The following is a 17,832-nucleotide window of genomic DNA, read 5'->3' on the forward strand; positions in this document are numbered from 1 at the left end:
CATTTCCATTCGCAACCCCTTTGGGCCCAAGACATTTTTACATGACTCCGGATATATAGTTATATAAATTAGGTATACAAATCAAACATTTATTTTTTTTTAAAAAAATCAGCATTTACAAGGCTTGCTATACAGGTTGACCTTTTTCTTTTTATAAACTACAGCTGAAGCATTTTCTGCAGAATCCACTGTAAACATGGCACAGATTAATATAAATGTCTAGCACAGTAGTGACATTTAAAAACCTTTTACCGTTGCCAATTTTTAGTAACCTCAACATTGTGCTAAGAAGATCCCATTTGGGGTCAAGACCCATAGTTTAAAAAGCTGTTATCTAGACTAGTGTTTTCCAGACTCTTCAGCTCCCAGAATCCCTAATCATTGGCCAAGACTTCAAAAAGTTGAAGTGTAAACAAGATGAAGTTTAGAATTTGGATTAGAATCTGGACAATTCTAATTGACAGTGGAACTAACGCATAAGGGAAAAAAGTAGGCTTTTGATTCTTAATATCATCATTTTTCCTCTCCTGTATGATTTTTAAAATATTATTTGTTCTTTAGTTTTAATTCAGTGTAAGGTAAAGGTAAAGGCTGTCCCCTTGACATTAAGTCTAGTTGTGTCTGACTCTGGGGTGTGGTGCTCATCTCCATTTCTAAGCCGAAGAGCCGGCATTATCCGGGGCTGACAGCGGAAGCTCACACTGCTCCCCAGATTCGAACCTGCGACCTTTTGGTCAACAAGCTCAGCACCTCAGCGCTTTAACCCACTGCGCCACCGAGGTATAGCACACACCAAAATAGAAGCAAAAAAAAAAAGAAGAAGAAGAAGAAGAAGAAGGGGGTGGAATCTATATAAATTGAATATCCCTTATCCCTTGTCTCGTATATAAATTGAATATCCCTTATCCAAAATGCTTGGGACCAGGAGTGTTTGCAAGGATGTTGCCCGGATGATTTTGATGTGTTTATCATCCTTGTGGGAGGCTTCTCTCATGTCCCCGCATGAGGAGCTGGAGTTGATAGAGGGAGCTCATCCGCCTCTCTCTGGATTCGAACCTGTGGCATGTCGGTCTTCAGTCCTGCTGGCACAGGGGTTTAACCCATTGTGCCACCAGGGGCTCCTTGTATACAGCGAACCATCAGAAAACAAAAGTGTCATTGCCTCAGGCACCTTTGTGGACAATCTTGGAATATTTAAGTATTTTGGAACTTTGAATATGGATGTACTGTATAAAGTCAGGCACACACAAACACATATAACAGACTAAATCTATATTGAAACTCAAGCACAACACTAAAGCACCAGTTTAAAACACTACACACTAACTAGGACATAAAACACTGTCGAAACACCTTCCCATATATGGCTGATGAAAAGGCCAGCGAAGATTTGAAAGCTTGCATAATGTAGTTTGTATTTTTTTTGTTTTGTGGATTTTGGTTTGTGTTGCATTTTGCTGCATAGCCAACATAGCTAACCCTGAATATGGCATCTGCCTGAGTGAATCAATAGCATTGTTGAATGCTTAGCTGTCAAGAGCTGATTATCTCACTCCTATGGCAAAGAGGGGTGGCCTCAAAAATCAGTCCCCATCCCATTTCATCTTAATTTGAAAGTTCAGGCAGTACCGTATCCATTTTTAACTCTCACTAGAAGAGTAGTTGAATGGATTTTGAGATGGGGTCTTCAAAAGTATCTGATGTTCTGGACTTTATTGAATATTTGCAAACCAAGATTTTGTTATTTTGTCACTGTAACTGTATCTGTGGTTTTTGCCAAAACTTAGCCAGGAAACTGATGGAAGTCATTGCAATATTACATCTTACTAGATAGATGTCTTTTGATGTTTTCAGTTTTGACTACAAATGGTTGCTGAACTCACTAGCCAAACTTTATTGTCCAGTAACTATTTCTGATGTCCAGTCCTACTGTAATTCAGTGAAAATTATTTATAATCAGGAGATGGTTCTGCTTACAATTTTCATTGGGTTTTAGTTGTATTTATTTGCTCCATAAATACTTGCATCTTCTCAGATCTCATGTAACACAACACTTAGGGAATGAGTTTGCTGTGCTGATAAATGTCTCAGGATGAGACTGGAATCACTCAAGATGAAGTCCAGAAATTCTCACAGGAGTGTCCATTCACCAGAAGAAGGTATCTTAAGGATGACGGTGTTCAGTTATGCCCCAAACCCCTCAATCCAGATCATTCACCAGAGTTTGCTAAGCCATTTCAATGTCACTAATCTAACAGAAAGAGAGAATCATCTAGATAGGCTAGATGTTAGCCACCAGACATGCTCTCCCAAAAGGAAAGGTGTAGCCAGATTTAAATTTTTCAAGGTCATTCTTTTTCAATCACTTTTTAAATTAAGGTGTGTGAAGAATCTCTCTTTGATCTCCCTTCCTGCCTTTGGAGAAGACAGGAAGTTATTCTTTACTAGCAAATGCATTAATGGTAGTCTCCAGTAACATCTCAAGACCTGACTGACTGGTCTTAAACAAATCTAAACCACAAAAAGTATTGGAATATATGGAAGATTATATTTGGCTGCTATACAATTTCTTCAACTTTGAAAACTTGTCAAAGTCCAAAATATCATTCTTTCTGAAAAGATTGCAAGACTCATATTTGTGGATTGGTTAGTTAGCACCAATTTTCCAATTGACATGGACAGAGATCATAGTTACTACCAGTGGTGCTCAAGTTGTATGATCTCAGGGACTATAATTTATCCTCACTTATGTCCAGGCACTGGTACCATATTTGTGTCCATTAGCAACAACCATTTCTTTGTTTCCTGAAAATTCACCAGAGACTGGCAGCCAGTGCTTCATAGACCCTTCTTCGTCCATGGATTACTACTTGATTGAGTATTCCTTATCCAAAATACTAGAGACTAAAAGTGTTGGATTTGCGGGTGGCTGTTTTAAATTTTGAAATACTTGTGTTTGCATATACATACATAATGAGATACCTAGAAATGGGGATTTGGGGATTCCAGATAAGAGATACTCAACCAGTATTGATTTATGACATTTCAATACCTGTTTCAACTTCTCTGGTGGTTTTTGACCTCTTGACATCATCACATTTCTTCTCTTGATATGTTTGTTTAATCTGTTCTGCCTCTTTGAATGGTTCATCTGGAATATCATTGAGGTATTGTTTTTTTTTTAATAGTCCTGAACTACTTGTACTATTTTCAGGTTCACAAAGATATTTAGCTTCCTTCTTCCTTCCTTCATCTTCCAAACCTACCTTTAAAAATATTTGATAGCAATGATTTTTAACGTTTTGGATGTAACCGCCAAGGTAGGTGTATTCTCTGTCTCCCTTTCTTTCTGTTTTGCTGTTCACATGTACTTATTAAGGAATGCTGGAAACAACTGCTTTTACCTTCCCTGTTGTAAGCAGGCACATATGACAGCAATATGATCACCCACAGGATAATCCCATTCTTTCCCTAGTCATATTGTTTCCCTAGTGCATTGTTTACTGCAGGTAACATAAAAATCCTATCTTCCTCCTTTACTATCCTCCCAATGTTACAAAACAAACAAACAAATAAAGCTAGCCAGAAGATGTGAGAATGTTTATTTGATGAACCATAACTATCAAAATCCTCCTGCTGTAGCCATTGTGGATGAGGAGATACTGAGAACTTTACATTATTATTTTTTAAAACAACTTTTGCAAGCTGTGGTATGACCTTTATTGTGGTGACCACCAGCTCTCAGTCATCTCCCTGAGGAGTTTGAAAGTTCACATCAGGTTCTACAATTTGTTGAAATCTATTCATTTTTCAGTTGGTATTTTGATATTTTGTAAACTTGGCATGTGCTGTAAGCATGTTTTCATTCATTTCAGGAGCTTGCTGTTGAACTGCTGAAGTTCAAAGTCATTCAATAATCCAAAAGTGAACTCCTAAAATGAATGAAAACATTTGTGTGTTCAGTGATTACTTTAGTACCCCATGTCTCCTTTCCATTATCGAATGTGCATCAAATTTATTATGAAAAATCAGCCTCTACTTAAAATTAGGAGAGAAAATATGGGTTTGAATCATATTTGGAACAAAATATAGTCACAGTAAAGAAATGCAATTGCCACGTCAATGTGGCAATTGTAAACCTGTAGCCTGATCTCATCTGATTCATCCTAGCAACATTCTTTTTTAAATAAAGGTTACAGTGGTTGAATTAATATGCATGAATAAATCTCAGCATCAGCAGATGGCATCCTGTTACCCACAACCCTCCAATGCTTGGCTGACCTGTAAATACCAGTAGGACTGCTTTTGTTTAGTGCAGTTATATTTGAAGCATTGCTACTGTTTTTAAATCCATTTTGTTTTCTGCATTCTGTGTGCATCTTTTTCTCTCTCTATGCATTCTTGTTTGCATTCGTTTAAAGCTGCTTGTAATCATGACACAAGTGAATCATTGTTTTAGCATCGGGTGGCATTCCAGTACATTTCTGCTTCTTGTAGGTTTTTGTTTTGCCTTCGCAGAAGCACCATTTTTCCAGGCAAAGGGAGATTCCTTTTTTTCCACTGGTATGAAGGCATTGTTTTTGCACATTAGACAAGTGGCACTGCCTTGTCAGTCACTCTATTCCAACCAGTTTAAGACCAGTAGAGCTATTGAGCGCCTGTGTGATTGGCTACAGTACTCTGGGAGGGATTTTGCTGGAAGGAAGGGCTGCAGTCTTTCACCAACCGAATTCAGCCTGCCTTTGCTTCATCATCCAAAGGAAAATCCCCAGATAAGGCATATGGCTTTGAGAGAGGCGGGAGAAAACAAGCAGCAATAATTATTTCACAGGAGACTTATTCACCGTCATGATGCAATTGGAAAGAGATGGCCACTATTTCATTAGAAAATTCTGTTTGGTTGATTGAAGTGTTCAATAGGCAGAGCTGTACAAGGTAGGCAAGCAGATTGGTTTTGTTTTATTGAATGTTTAAAGAGTTTGCTGCAGTATGCGGTATACCATATGTGTTGCTTAGGACGTCAAAGAGATTTCTCATATGCAAAAAGACTACATGCATGGTTTTAGGTTAGTTTTTTTTAAAGACATTTGTAATAGTTCTGTGTCTGTATACAGCACCACCCTGCTCACAAGTATTTTAAAGACTGTCACAAATATTTCTGCAAAGAAGCAGATGGGCAATAAAAATGTTTATCTAAATGAATGCAAAGAACAGTGTTTTGGGAGAGGGCTCAATGAACTTTGCAGCATAGAGGTTTAAAGAGCATTCATGGAATTTAAATACAGTATAGGTTGAATTGCCTTTATCTGAAATGCTTGGGACTGGGACCAGGACTAGGAGTGTTTTGGATTGCAGATTTTTTGAGATTTTGGAATACCTGCATTTCCATATATGAACATAATGAGATGGGATCCAAATCAAAACAAGAAAATCAGATTTATTTTTGTTTCATATACACCTAATATACATAGCCTCAAGATAATTTTATATAATATTTTAAATATTTTTCTTCATGAAATATACATTGAACCACCAGAAAGCAAACCTGTCATTATCTTAGCCACTCGTGTTGGGAATTTTGGATTTTGGAGAATTTCATATATCTGAATGAGGATTCTCAAACTATACTTTGTTTATAGTGTCTACCTACCAACCAAAAGTAAGAGCACTGTCTTGTTCCATTCTACTTAGAAGAAAACTCCAGTTTGTATAAAGATTCTTATGCCTAGGAACTGAAATGTCAAGGGCCTTTAAAAAGAGAAGAACTCTTCTGTACAATGCAATACAATATTTTCAGTGGTAAAAGTTTTTTTCATGGAAGAAATGGTAGATTCCCAGTGTGGTCCTACATAATTTGATATACTCCTTCAGTTAGTTTTTTTTCCTTTTTGCTTTCTTGTCAAACTTGAAAATAGGAACCATACCTAAAAGCAGAAAAAGTAAGTTAATAATAATTATTGCAGATATCTGATCTATATATGTTTTCAATGAAAACAATACACAACAATAGATAATATAATATTATTTTAAATTTTACTTGATTTCTTTTAATACTGTTGTTTCATTTTGCTGAAATATGTCAGCATATTTGACAAAAACTAGTTGCAAGCAGTAAATGGAGGATTTATATATAAAAACACATATGATGAGGAAGGCTGCATTGGGGTATAAGGGACAGAAAGTAGGGGGATTGGAACACAGAATCTGGACTTGCTGTCATAGCCTTCTAATGTCATTATTTTCAAGATGTTAAGTGCAGAAATTAAAATCACTCCTGGGCATTGCTACTATTTGTTTTGTTTTTTGTTTTTGTTTTTCCAATGCTTTAAAACTTGCTTCTTTTCCCCTTCCACCTCCCACAAACTTAGCATCCATAAAGTTATATTGGAAGGAGGGATTAAATATGAGCAGAGGCTCCTTTGTGATGTGTTGTGTTTATTTCCATAGTAAGACCCACTTCTCCAAGATCTTCCCTATTAAAAGCAAAAGACACTTAAGCTTCCAATATGTTCAGTGTATCCAAACAAATGAGCATTGCAAAGCAGTTTGCCTGACATCAGAAAGATTTTAAAGGCTGTAAAGATATATTAAGGTGCATCTCTATATACAGTGATGTAGTAAAAGTTGCCTTCTATCAAATGGCAAAATCAAGGTTTCTTTTTTGGATTTGGGGCGGGTGGAATAATATTTTTAAGCAGTGGATGCAGCATCTTTGAATACAGAGAGTTACCGGTGTGCTTATAACAGCAATAAAGTGTCTGTTATGTTTCCTCCTTGTATTGCAAACTGTTCTTAAATTGTATTGTCGGAGGCTTTCATGGCTGGAATCACTAAGTTCTTGTGGGTTTTTTCGGGCTGTATGGCCATGTTCTAGAGGCATTTCTCCTGACGTTTCGCCTGCATCTATGGCAAGCATCCTCAGAGGTGAGGTCTGTTGGAACTGGGAAAAAGGGTTTATATATCTGTGGAATGACCAGGGTGATACAAAGGACTTTTGTCAGTTGGGCTAGGTGTGAATATTTCAACTGACCACCTTGATTAGCATACAATGGGCTGACCGTGCCTGGAGCAAACTCTTCTTGAAAGGTAATTAGATGTTCCTGCCTGTTTCCTCTCTGCTGTTTTTGCTGTTGCAATTTTAGAATTTTGGAATGTTCTTAAATTTCTTAAAGTTCAGGTGGCTCTTGCCTAGCAGTGAAGGGACTGCTGCATCCACATACTGCATCCACATACTGTGTAGTGCTCTGGCAAGGTTATGGACGATGCACATAAACGCTCTAAGAAGTGCTAACATAAGGGTTCTGTAATTTAGGGGAATTGCCTGGGGAAAAGCAAGCTGTGGCACAGGAAATGGGAGGGAACTGCAGCTTGTGGGACAGAAATGGAGACATCAAACTAGGCATTAGGAAATTCCCCTTGAAACAAGTACTAGGCCAAGGCAAATTGAGAGTGAAGCATCTTTTGGCAGTACCTGCTACTAGGAAAGAAAGAATTTTTTTTACATCTTTCTAATGGTATATATAAGCAGAGTGGGTTATGATCTCTCACTAAGATGGTAATTTGTGAGTTAGCATTTTGTCATATAGCTTTTGGAGAGGTATGGAGTGTACCCACAAGATGTCCACTTGGGTTGAGGCCTTGTTCATTCTTGGGATCTGGCTGGTTTAGAGGGAAATTTCTGTCAGGATATATAGGCTGGATCCTGTTAGGCAGGAGTTTCATTCCTGTGTAGCTTGTGCCGCGGTCCTCTTGCTTGAATTATGAGGAGCTATTTACTGTGTAAGTACTTTTATGCAATGCGTCAGCTTTCTCAGCTTGTGGCACATTGTAGTCTGAACTGCCAAGTTTGGTGAATGGTTAGTCCTGCTGTTTAGTAGGAGATTGGGCTAGAATGCTTGTGGCAGCTTCAAGCTCTGTCATTAATGACCCTTCCTGGGGTGTATCTGTTAACCACAGAGGTAATGAATGATTTCTATTAAGAAAGTACAGCTCAAGAAAATTCAGTGGCATCTTTTGTTGTTTTCATGATTCAACCCACCTTACATGGAAAATGTGAAGAATATACTTATGTAAATAGTTTGTGTCTGAAATACAGAAGTCACAGGTGCCAACCAATAAAAGACAAATTTATTTTGCAGTATTTAACTCAATTTAACAATTTATATAAATGCCTCCTGAGGCCACATGTAGAATGTAACTGATTCATAAGAGAAAGGTGGTACAAATGTGAAAAGTTCAAAATATGCTGTAAAAATGAACATTTCATGGTGTTCTGATTAATGGAAAAGGTGTTGAAAATTTGTTTGGGTGTTACTACAGTATTTTATTGAACACTGGAACATGATCCAGTGTAAACACAGCCATTGAGTTAATCACACATTTGATGAAAAATATAATCTGAAATCAATAGGAGCTAAAAGACCTTAGCTTTGACATAATTAAGAGAATTAGCTTTGGTTTTCTTGAAAGGAGGATCTTGTTACATGTACTTAAAGATTATTTCTTATTACGGTATTTATATAAAGATATCATCATAATAATCATAATTATCGATAGTGGCTTTATTGATACTTTAGTTTAGAATATATTGTACAGGTACTTATAGTGCTGATATAATGAATTATTTTTAAATTAATAATTTCTGTTACAACAACATGATTTGAAATTTTCTTTGTTCTGATACTGTGTTTTAGAGATTCACTCCAATTGTTGTTATCTACCTGAAAGTCAACTTCGATTTATGATGCCTCTATGAATGAGAGACCTCAATGGCCCTGCTCAATTCTTGCAAACTTGGGATTTTACTTCCTTGATTTAGTCTATCCATTTGAATTGTGGTCTTCCTCTTTTCCTACTGCCTTCTACTTTATCTTGCATAACTGTCTTTTCTTGTGAGTAATCTCGTTTCATATATATCCATAGTACAATAGTCTCAATTTCATCATTTTTGCTTCTAGGGAGATAATTTACTCACTTATTTGTCCAAGATACCCACAGAACTCTTCTCCAGCACCACATCACAACTGAATTGGTTTTCTTCCTATCAGCTTTTCTTCACTGCTCAGCTTTCACAACCATACATAGTAATGGGGAACACTATGACATTTGCCGCTGTTCATTTGTTCAGTCGCTTCTGACTCTTCGTGACCTCATGAACCAGCCCACGCCAGAACTCCCTGTCAGCTGTCACCACATCCAGCTCCTTCAAGGTCAAGCCAGTCACTTCAAGGATGCCATCCATCCTCTTCCTTTTTCCTTCCATTTTCCCCAGCATAATTGTCTTCTCTAAGCTTTCCTGTCTTCTCATTATGTGGCCAAAGTACTTCATCTTTGCCTCTAATATCCTTCCCTCCAATGAGCAGTTGGGTTTTATTTCCTGAAGTATGGACTGGTTGGATCTTTTCGCGGACCAAGGCACTCTCAGAACTTTCCTCCAACATCACAGTTCAAAAGCATCAATCTTCCTTCGTTCAGCCTCCCTATGGTCCAGCTCTCACATCCGTAGGTTACTACGGGGAATACCATTGCTTTAACTATTCGGATCTTTGTTGCCAGTGTGATGTCTTCACTTTTTTATCGAGATTGGTCATTGCTGTCCTCCCAAGAAGTAAGTGTCTTCAGATTTCCTGGCTACAGTCTGCATCTGCAGTAATCTTTGCACCTAGAAATACAAAGTCTGCCATGGCCTTCTTCCTCTATTTGCCAGTTATCAATCAGTCTGGTTGCCATAATCTTGTTTTTTTATGTTTAACTGCAACCCTGCTTTGCACTTTCTTCTTTCATCTTGATTAGAAGGCTCCTCAGCTCCTCCTCGCTTTCGGCCATCAAAGTGATATCATCTGCCCTAAGGTTGTTAATGTTCCTTCCAGCATTTTTAACCCCAGCCTTGCATTCATCAAGCCCCACACATCATATGATGTGTTCTGCATACAAGTTGAATAGGTTGGGTGAAAGTATACAACCCTGCCATACGCCTTTCCCAATCTTGAACCAGTCTGTTGTTCCATGGTCAGTTCTTACTGTTGCTACTTGGTCCTTATGCAGATTCCTCAGGAGAGAGACAAGGTGATTTGGTATGCCCATACCACCAAGAATTTGCCACATTTTATTATGATCCACAATGACACGGACCATCTTAAATTTAGGATTCAGTGATATATTTCAGTATCATAGTTATCCTTCCAAATCCTAGTCTTCTCTTCATTTCTTTTCATTTCCTGAATGTAATCTGCTGAATAATTGAGCCCAGGTATAGAAAATCTTGAACTATTCAATGACTTCCTCATCTATTTTATTAAAAACTGTGGTCATCATTTAAAAACTGTGGTCATCATTTTTTACTTTCTTAATATACAAACTTTGCACTTTCTGACTTGACATTTTTTAAAATGCCATTCCATTACTATTTTGTGCTAGTAATATGGTGTCATCTGCATATCTTAGACTGTTGATGTCCCTCCAGTTTTCAAGTCTCCTTCTAAATCTAATCCTACTTTACTTAAGAAATGTTTGGTGTACAAGTTAAACATCTAGAGTGATAAAAGGCAGCCTTCCTTGGTCCCTTGCCAATTGGAAACCATTCCATTCCTCCATATTCTGTCCTAACAGTAGCTCTTGTTTTTAGTACAGGTTGTACAAACTGTTAAATCCATTTCTGTATGCAGTTTGTTTTTCTATATGAATTGGCCATTTCACATGTTCTGCTTTTTATATATATTTTTCTAAGCTACTGCTTTGATCTTAAATGCTGTTTGCCAGTAGTCAGTTTTTAATAAATATTTGTTTTCATCCTTTGTTTAAGGTAATAAGATTGTTATTTGCATGTCAGTATCTGGTTTGTCCCCTCATCTGCAGCTCCTGAGTTGTTTATACAACTCCTGCATCCATACATAATATCAGTATTTCTTTTGCATTTCTTCCTGCCAAAAACATCCACAACCTGCTTGGCCATTGAATGCTGCGATCAACAGTGAATAGGAGCTCAGTTTCGGAATGGTCTGTCAGTGGCGCTTTTGCCCTGACATCTAGATATCTGAAGCCTTTATCCTTTGCCTTGCTTCTATTGCCTACAACTCCAGTATCCCAGTGTATTTCTTTGGTACCTCTGTTTTTTGTTCCAAGTTTAGTTTAAATAAAATGTAGCTCTCTACAAGCATGATTTGCATATCAAAAACTAGCACCATAAATACACAGTTTTTCCTTTCTTATTGCTTCAAGAAATAACGAAGTGTTAGGCATAGTCCTTTCTTGACATGCAGTTCAGGCCACTAATACATACTATTGGTTTCCTTTGCATATGACATACCGGACTGGAATAGGAGATAGTGGGGCGTTAATTGGCTCTGAATCTATTTTTTAAAAGCTATCCAGTGTACTGAACCTCTTTTGGAAATAATATTCAGCACCTTATACAGTAGTTCACTTGGTTCTCTTCAGTTCCCTTTGGGCATAAACAAGTATATGCTCACTTTAGCTATTTGGCTTTTTGTACTCGGTGGCACTGAGAGTGACCTAACTGGCCTGATCACTTTCCATTGCAAGCATTATGATCTATTAAGATCTTGACTGGGCTCGACTGAGCCCACAGGCAGAGTAGACCTTGCACGACAATCTTCTTCCTAAAGATGTTTTCAACCTGCCTCTGAATCATGATTGGAATCCAAATTTTGAGGTGGGCTTGGAAATGGGTTCATTATATTTGTCCGGCTAAATTTATTTGAATACCATAGCAATTGATAATTATCACAAACCATGGAAAAGAGGGATGGCCCATAAAACTGCCCATAAAAGGAATAGGGAAGAAGGAATGTGCAAGAAGAAATGTGTGGTACTCCTTTCCCACTTTCCAAACATATTTATGGATGTCGGGTTATCATAACTTCTGAACAAGGTCTATATCACAAGGTGTGTTCATTCTAAAAGAATGGGATAATTTTTTAAAGAGTACATGCTAATAAATAGAACCACTTTCCTGGAATTGTTTCCGTGCCTAAACAAGTTCCTATCTGCACAGTATTAGCTTTGGAGATGCTTAAGAAAATTTATACATACATTATTATGGACTCATAATCAAATTACCTTCTTCACATTTTCATTACTCATGTTGCAGATTCTCTGAGATTTGTTTCTGATGAACTGTGTGGAATACCTTTATGTGTGATGTTCTGTTTGGGTTTGCTTTGAGTATATTAAATTCCTGAAGAAATATAAGTAGTATATATATCTTTTGGAATATGTGTAATGTGCATAATAATAATAATAACAACAACAACAACTTTATTTATATACCGCTCCTTCTCCCCGAGCGGACTCAGAGCAATTCCCATGTAACATCACAAAAAATACAAAGTAAAAAACAACATAACCATAAGATTAACAAAACAAAATATAAGCATAAAAATTGTCGCCATATATATCTTTTGGAATATCTGTGATGTGCATAGATTGTCAAAATAGAATTTGTAACATGTGAATAGTTGTTTTTAGCATCTGTTGTTAAAATTTGATAGATGTGTGTTAAAAAACTGGTGTAGCACTTGTGTAGCCATAACAAATACAAAGTACTATAAACAGAGGCTAACTTTTATACTCGTTTAATGGCCAACTTTGGTGGAATAATAAAAACATACAAAACGTAATAGGAGATGGTTTAACCATTTGCATTCTATAACATTGGTATTAGTGATATAATTTAAGTATGAATTTATTCTGGGTTTGATAATGTTGGCTGACTGATACACATGGTGCCTCAAATATTAGCCCTGTTTCTGGATATGCTTGATCTGCTGATTCCAAAACTGGCACCAAATTTCCCCTATCCATTCTAGTTTTTGAGATACAGAACATGTCAGCGGTGTGGTAAATTCACTCAGAGTTTTAGTCTGAACCTTAAAAGATCTCTCCAAAGAACCCTCAAGTCACTTGTTGACTTATGGTGACCCGTGAATTTCGTAGTTTCCTTAAGAATATTTAGAGGTGATTTTCCAGTTCCTTCCTCTGAAATGTAGCGTGCAGCACCTGGTTTTCATTGGCCATCTTCAATCTGAGTACTAACCAGGGCAGACCCTACTTAGCTTTTAAGATCTCCAAGATATTGAAACTATTTCTGTCTACCACTAAGCCATGAAGCTCATTTTGATCTACATAACAGGGTCATAAATGGTTGGTGATAAAGACATAAACTACATTTGGAGTTCTTTTATTTTCTGTCCTTTCATTAATGAACTCAAGATAGTATATCTTGAGTTCATTAATAAAAGGATAGAATATAAATGAACTACAAATGTATAAATAAATTACATCACTGTTCTGAATGGGCTGGGATTCACAAAGCATTGGGGGGAGAGGATGGGAATCAGTGTGGAGTTCTTTCCTGGGTCCTCCGGAAAGTACAGCAGTCATTACAGTGCTTTTCAGATAGCAAGACAGCAAGAGTCTCTCTTACTACTTCAGATGGTCATACTAGATATGATATTATTCTTGTGTGAAATCATTTCTGACTTACTGTGACTCTAAGGCTATGTGCGGTTTTATTGGCAAGATTTGTTCAGAGGAGGCTTTCCATTGATTCCTCTGAAGCTGAGATTGTGTGGTTTGCCCAAGAACCTGCCTGTGGTTTCCAAATCTGATTGGGAATTTGAACATTGGTTTCCAACAGAGTTAGTCCATTACTGACACCTCTACACCATGTTATTTCTCTTTTAGGTGATATTATTCATTCAAAAATAAACCTGGAAACAGTGGGCATGGAAGGACATTTTTTCTTTTTTCTTTTTTGGGTTTTTTTTTGGGGGAGGGCAGGCAGTACTACCAGTTTGAGAGCTAGTTTATCTGTTAGAGTTAATCGTAGGGGGGGGGGGTGATATTTGTCAGGGTCATATTGAGAGAGGAATAGGGTAAGTCTTTCCATGTGCTTTCCCTTTTTATAAATGGTATTCCTGCTAGTAATGATAATAATGATAATTATGATAATAATAATAATAATAATAATAATAATATTTTATCCTGTAACCATCTCCCACAGAGACTTGGGACAACTCACAGAACACACTCCATAGTGCAGTGGTTCTCAACCTGGGGTCCCCAGATGTTTTTGGCCTACAACTCCCAGAAATCCCAGCCAGTTTACCAGCTGTTAGGATTTCTGGGAGTTGAAAGCCAAAAACATCTGGGGACCCCAGGTTGAGAACCACTGCCATAGTGCAACACAATACAAATACAGCAAAATATAAAAAGATATAATTAATAACAGTAAAATTAACCCCAATACACATAAAACAGTGATAAAACTTCTATCAATGAAAGATGCTAAAAAAGTCAAGCTATAAAATAGTGGCTATGTACAATATCTGTCCTCATAAAGTGCAACAATGATCACTCACTAAGTCCTTAAATATAGTGGTGTCTTCATTGTGTCTCCTTGGCCTTTGGTGCTTTCAAAACTGTGAAGGAGCCACTGCCACTCCTTACTCAAGTTCCACACAACATGGGGGAGGAGTGGGAACGTTATCTCATTTTAAATCAAGCATTTACACTCTTGAAAACAGCAAGGAGCTCTTGTATTCTTGGGTTTGAAGTCAGATGCTGGCCCCTGTACCTGAGTCTTCCTGCACATGCTGGAGATTTTTTGGAAAGGATTGCCTTTCTTGCCTGATAAAAAGTAAGCGATTATCCTCTGCACTCACCCACCCACACAGTTTCTGCAATGCACACAGTATGCTGGGGAAGGGATGCCTTGTGTCATGCAGGGATTCGGTAGATGTTTATCAGCAGACATTTCATGGTTGCCAGTGGCAACTGCATTCCTGAAATGGTATGTGTTTGGATCCTAATTGCAGGTAATTCTGATGTGACTCTTTGCATTGGTAGTGATTGATCCAGGGATGGCTGATGGAGAAATGTAGCAGAATTACTCATTCTGAATAGAAGCAGTGAGTCATGCAGAGAAGTAATAGGTGGGCGCTCTGAGCTTCAAAGTATTGCATGTTTTGGAAATTACAAGGTTGGACAGTGTTTTGGGCAAAAAAATAAATAGTATAAAAAGGTAAAAATAACGTAGAACAGGTATTTGCATGTCTGCTACATGAACACTGAAGACTTATCTTCTCAACTCATTCACCCTCTTTCGCCCTTTATTGGGTGTGTGTGTAGCAGTGTCTGTTCGAGATTTGAAAACAGAGAGACTGTTAGGGAAGTCTCTGTTCTAAATTTTGTGGTGGCCTGAACATGCTGTTTTTCTTACAGATAAAACTGAAATGCTAAAATAAACATTAGAGCTTGGCTATTCCCATGTGTTATAAAAGTTGAACTATTTTAATAGCAGTGGCTGAAATTTCACTGTTCAATCCTGTGAAGTATTTTAGGGAAGCCAGAAAAGCTTCATTAAATATTTATTTATCTACTGTCTGATTCTTATTTATATCTATTATGACATCAGATGTCTTGATTTGCCCAGTCTAATAGTAGGGAGGTGATATTTGTCAGGAGCGTGCCAAGTGATACAAATTTGATATTAAAGGATTCTATACTTGTACAGTGCATCTTGTTGGTATGTTTATTTTGTAGCATTGGGTTATTAATAAGTTTCCAAAATCCCTGGTCTATTTACAGGTAATGCCTGACCAAGGTTTGATAATATGAGAAAAGCTTGACACACTTCTTTTACTCCTGTTGTCCTCTCTTGACATGCTGCACTTTTGTCAAGTATGATCTGCACTTGCCCTGCAAACCAGGATTTGAAACCTATCCTGCAATAAAAACAAAAATAAACAAATAAATAACTAAATAAAAATATGGTTTGGGTCATTCAGGAAAAATTAGCAAACTATAATATGGAATTTGGAAGGGAAGGAAGGAAATTCATACTCAAGGGGAACAACAGTTTTTGAGACTGTGAGTCCTTACATCTTCCTATCTGCTATTTATTATAGCTTTTATCCCTCATCTCTTACACTTATTGTTGAAGGGCAAAGGCATGTGTCTTGCCTTCTAACGTTTCAAACAGGCTTCCCTAACTAATTTCCTCACATAGCATCAAAACATGATCTGACATTATATCTGAATCAAACATGGTTAGCATTACATTTGAACAAACCTCTTATTGCTCTGAGACTACTGTATAGATGTTAGATGTCGTAATTCTCCCTTACCACCTCACCTGTTACATATCTTCATAGTTTTTAGAGTTTGCTTGTCAGCTAGGGAGTTGCTCCAGGTGCCAAACCATTATTAAGTTTCTTCGTTCATTATCTATATAACCTAAAAACCCTGGTTTATTGAAACCATAAAGTATGTTGAAGAATAGCATGCCAAGTCACTTCTGTATGCTTAGGTGCTCCCATTCTAAACATGGGTGATTGCTCACCATGCTTCTAAAGAGTTCCTAAATTTTCCTTTGTCTTCCAGGATGTCCAAATGAGGACATCATTATGAGGCAAAATGAAAATGCTAGTGTAACTTCCAGGGCAAGGTGGTTAGAATTATAGATATGGAAGAGACCACAAGATCCATCAGGTGCAATCTCCACCAGTGCATAAAGATACAACCAAAGCACTCCCGACACATAGCCAATCCGCACCTGTTTTAAAAACCTCCAGGGAAGACAACTCTATACTCTCTTGAGGCATTGTATTCCACTGTCAAACAGCTCTTACCATCAGAAGAATCTTCTTAATGTATAGGTGGAATCTCTTTTCCTATCGTTTGAATTCATGGCTCTCTGTCCTAATCTCTGGAGCAGGCTAAGCTTACCAAGCTCTCATAGGGCTTGTTTCCCAATCCCCTCTTTTTTTGGTTGTCTTCTTACAGACACGTTCCAGTTGGTCAAAATCCTTCTTGGATTGTGTTGCCAGAATTGGAGATAACATTCCAGGTTATGTCTGACCCAAGCAGAACAGAGTGGTAGTATTACTTCCCTTGATCCAGTGTCATTTACTATATCTCCTACCTTTTCAAATACAGATGAAGGGTGCTGAGCATCCTTTTAGTCATATTAAGGCAAACTTACATCCAGCTCCTAGACAACATCAAAAGATGTTGGCCTGTTAAGGATGTCAAAAGAACACAAAAGTTCCTTTATACTGAGTCAAACTATTGACTCACTCTCCATCATTGTTGGCAGTGGTTCTCCAGGGGTCCAAAAAGGAGCCTCGCCCAGCCTTACTTGGGTATGCTGGGATTAAATCTGGGTCCTACACATTTCCTACCAAGGAGTGCATTCATTTATCATGGTTTAGACAGCTTTAAACCACTAACTTGATCAAGTAACAGGAGAAAAGTCGCTTTAGAGTTGCTGTGGCAGTGGTCCTGGAGAGCCTTCAACCAACAAAATGTGGATATTGAAAAACCTCAAATCTAGGAGAATTTTGAGGGTGTTTTGGGGTCAATGTTCCTTCTATGCTCTGTTGCAGCCCAGGATTTAGTGTCTTCCTTTTCATAGTCACACAGACAAGCATCATAGTGCATCAGATTTTGAACAACCTAACCAATTGAAGAGCAATGTAGGTTCTTTGTCTTCTTTGTCAGGGACTAGATTAAGACTTCTGCCAAGGTGAGATGAGAGGTTTTGATGGTAGAACACCTGTTGTTGATCCACACTCCTGTTATTGGGACACAAGCGATGCTAGCTCCCTGTCACAACACATTTCAAAATGCATGAACGAATCTGGCCCAATACACAATTATCCAGTGTTGCAGAAAGGAATTCCTTTCTGGGGAGTTTCTGCCTTCGTAGCTGCATGAAGCTGCTTCCTTTGCAGTTGGTGGTATACTTTTCCTCCTGCTTTCCCACATGGCTTATGCATCATCAGTGCTGTCATAGTATAAAGCGAGCTT

At 37.8% G+C, this 17,832-nt stretch overlaps 1 protein-coding gene across 9 annotated transcripts in view; it reads left to right on the plus strand.

Annotated features, from left to right (window-relative positions):
• The window catches only part of MBNL2 (muscleblind like splicing regulator 2), an 87,895-nt gene that overhangs the window by 5,955 nt on the left and 64,108 nt on the right, over positions 1 to 17,832 (plus strand). Inside the window, exon 1 of one of the 9 annotated variants that reach the window (XM_067466877.1) lies at positions 4,721 to 4,935. The exons of the other annotated variants lie outside the window; for them this stretch is intronic. The gene's annotated coding sequence lies outside the window, so the exon portion shown is untranslated. Of the gene's footprint in view, positions 1 to 4,720; positions 4,936 to 17,832 lie in introns of those variants that run through there. 9 annotated transcript variants of the gene reach the window in all.

This window comes from Anolis sagrei, chromosome 3, assembly GCF_037176765.1.
Source record: "Anolis sagrei isolate rAnoSag1 chromosome 3, rAnoSag1.mat, whole genome shotgun sequence".
Lineage (NCBI taxonomy): Eukaryota > Metazoa > Chordata > Lepidosauria > Squamata > Dactyloidae > Anolis > Anolis sagrei.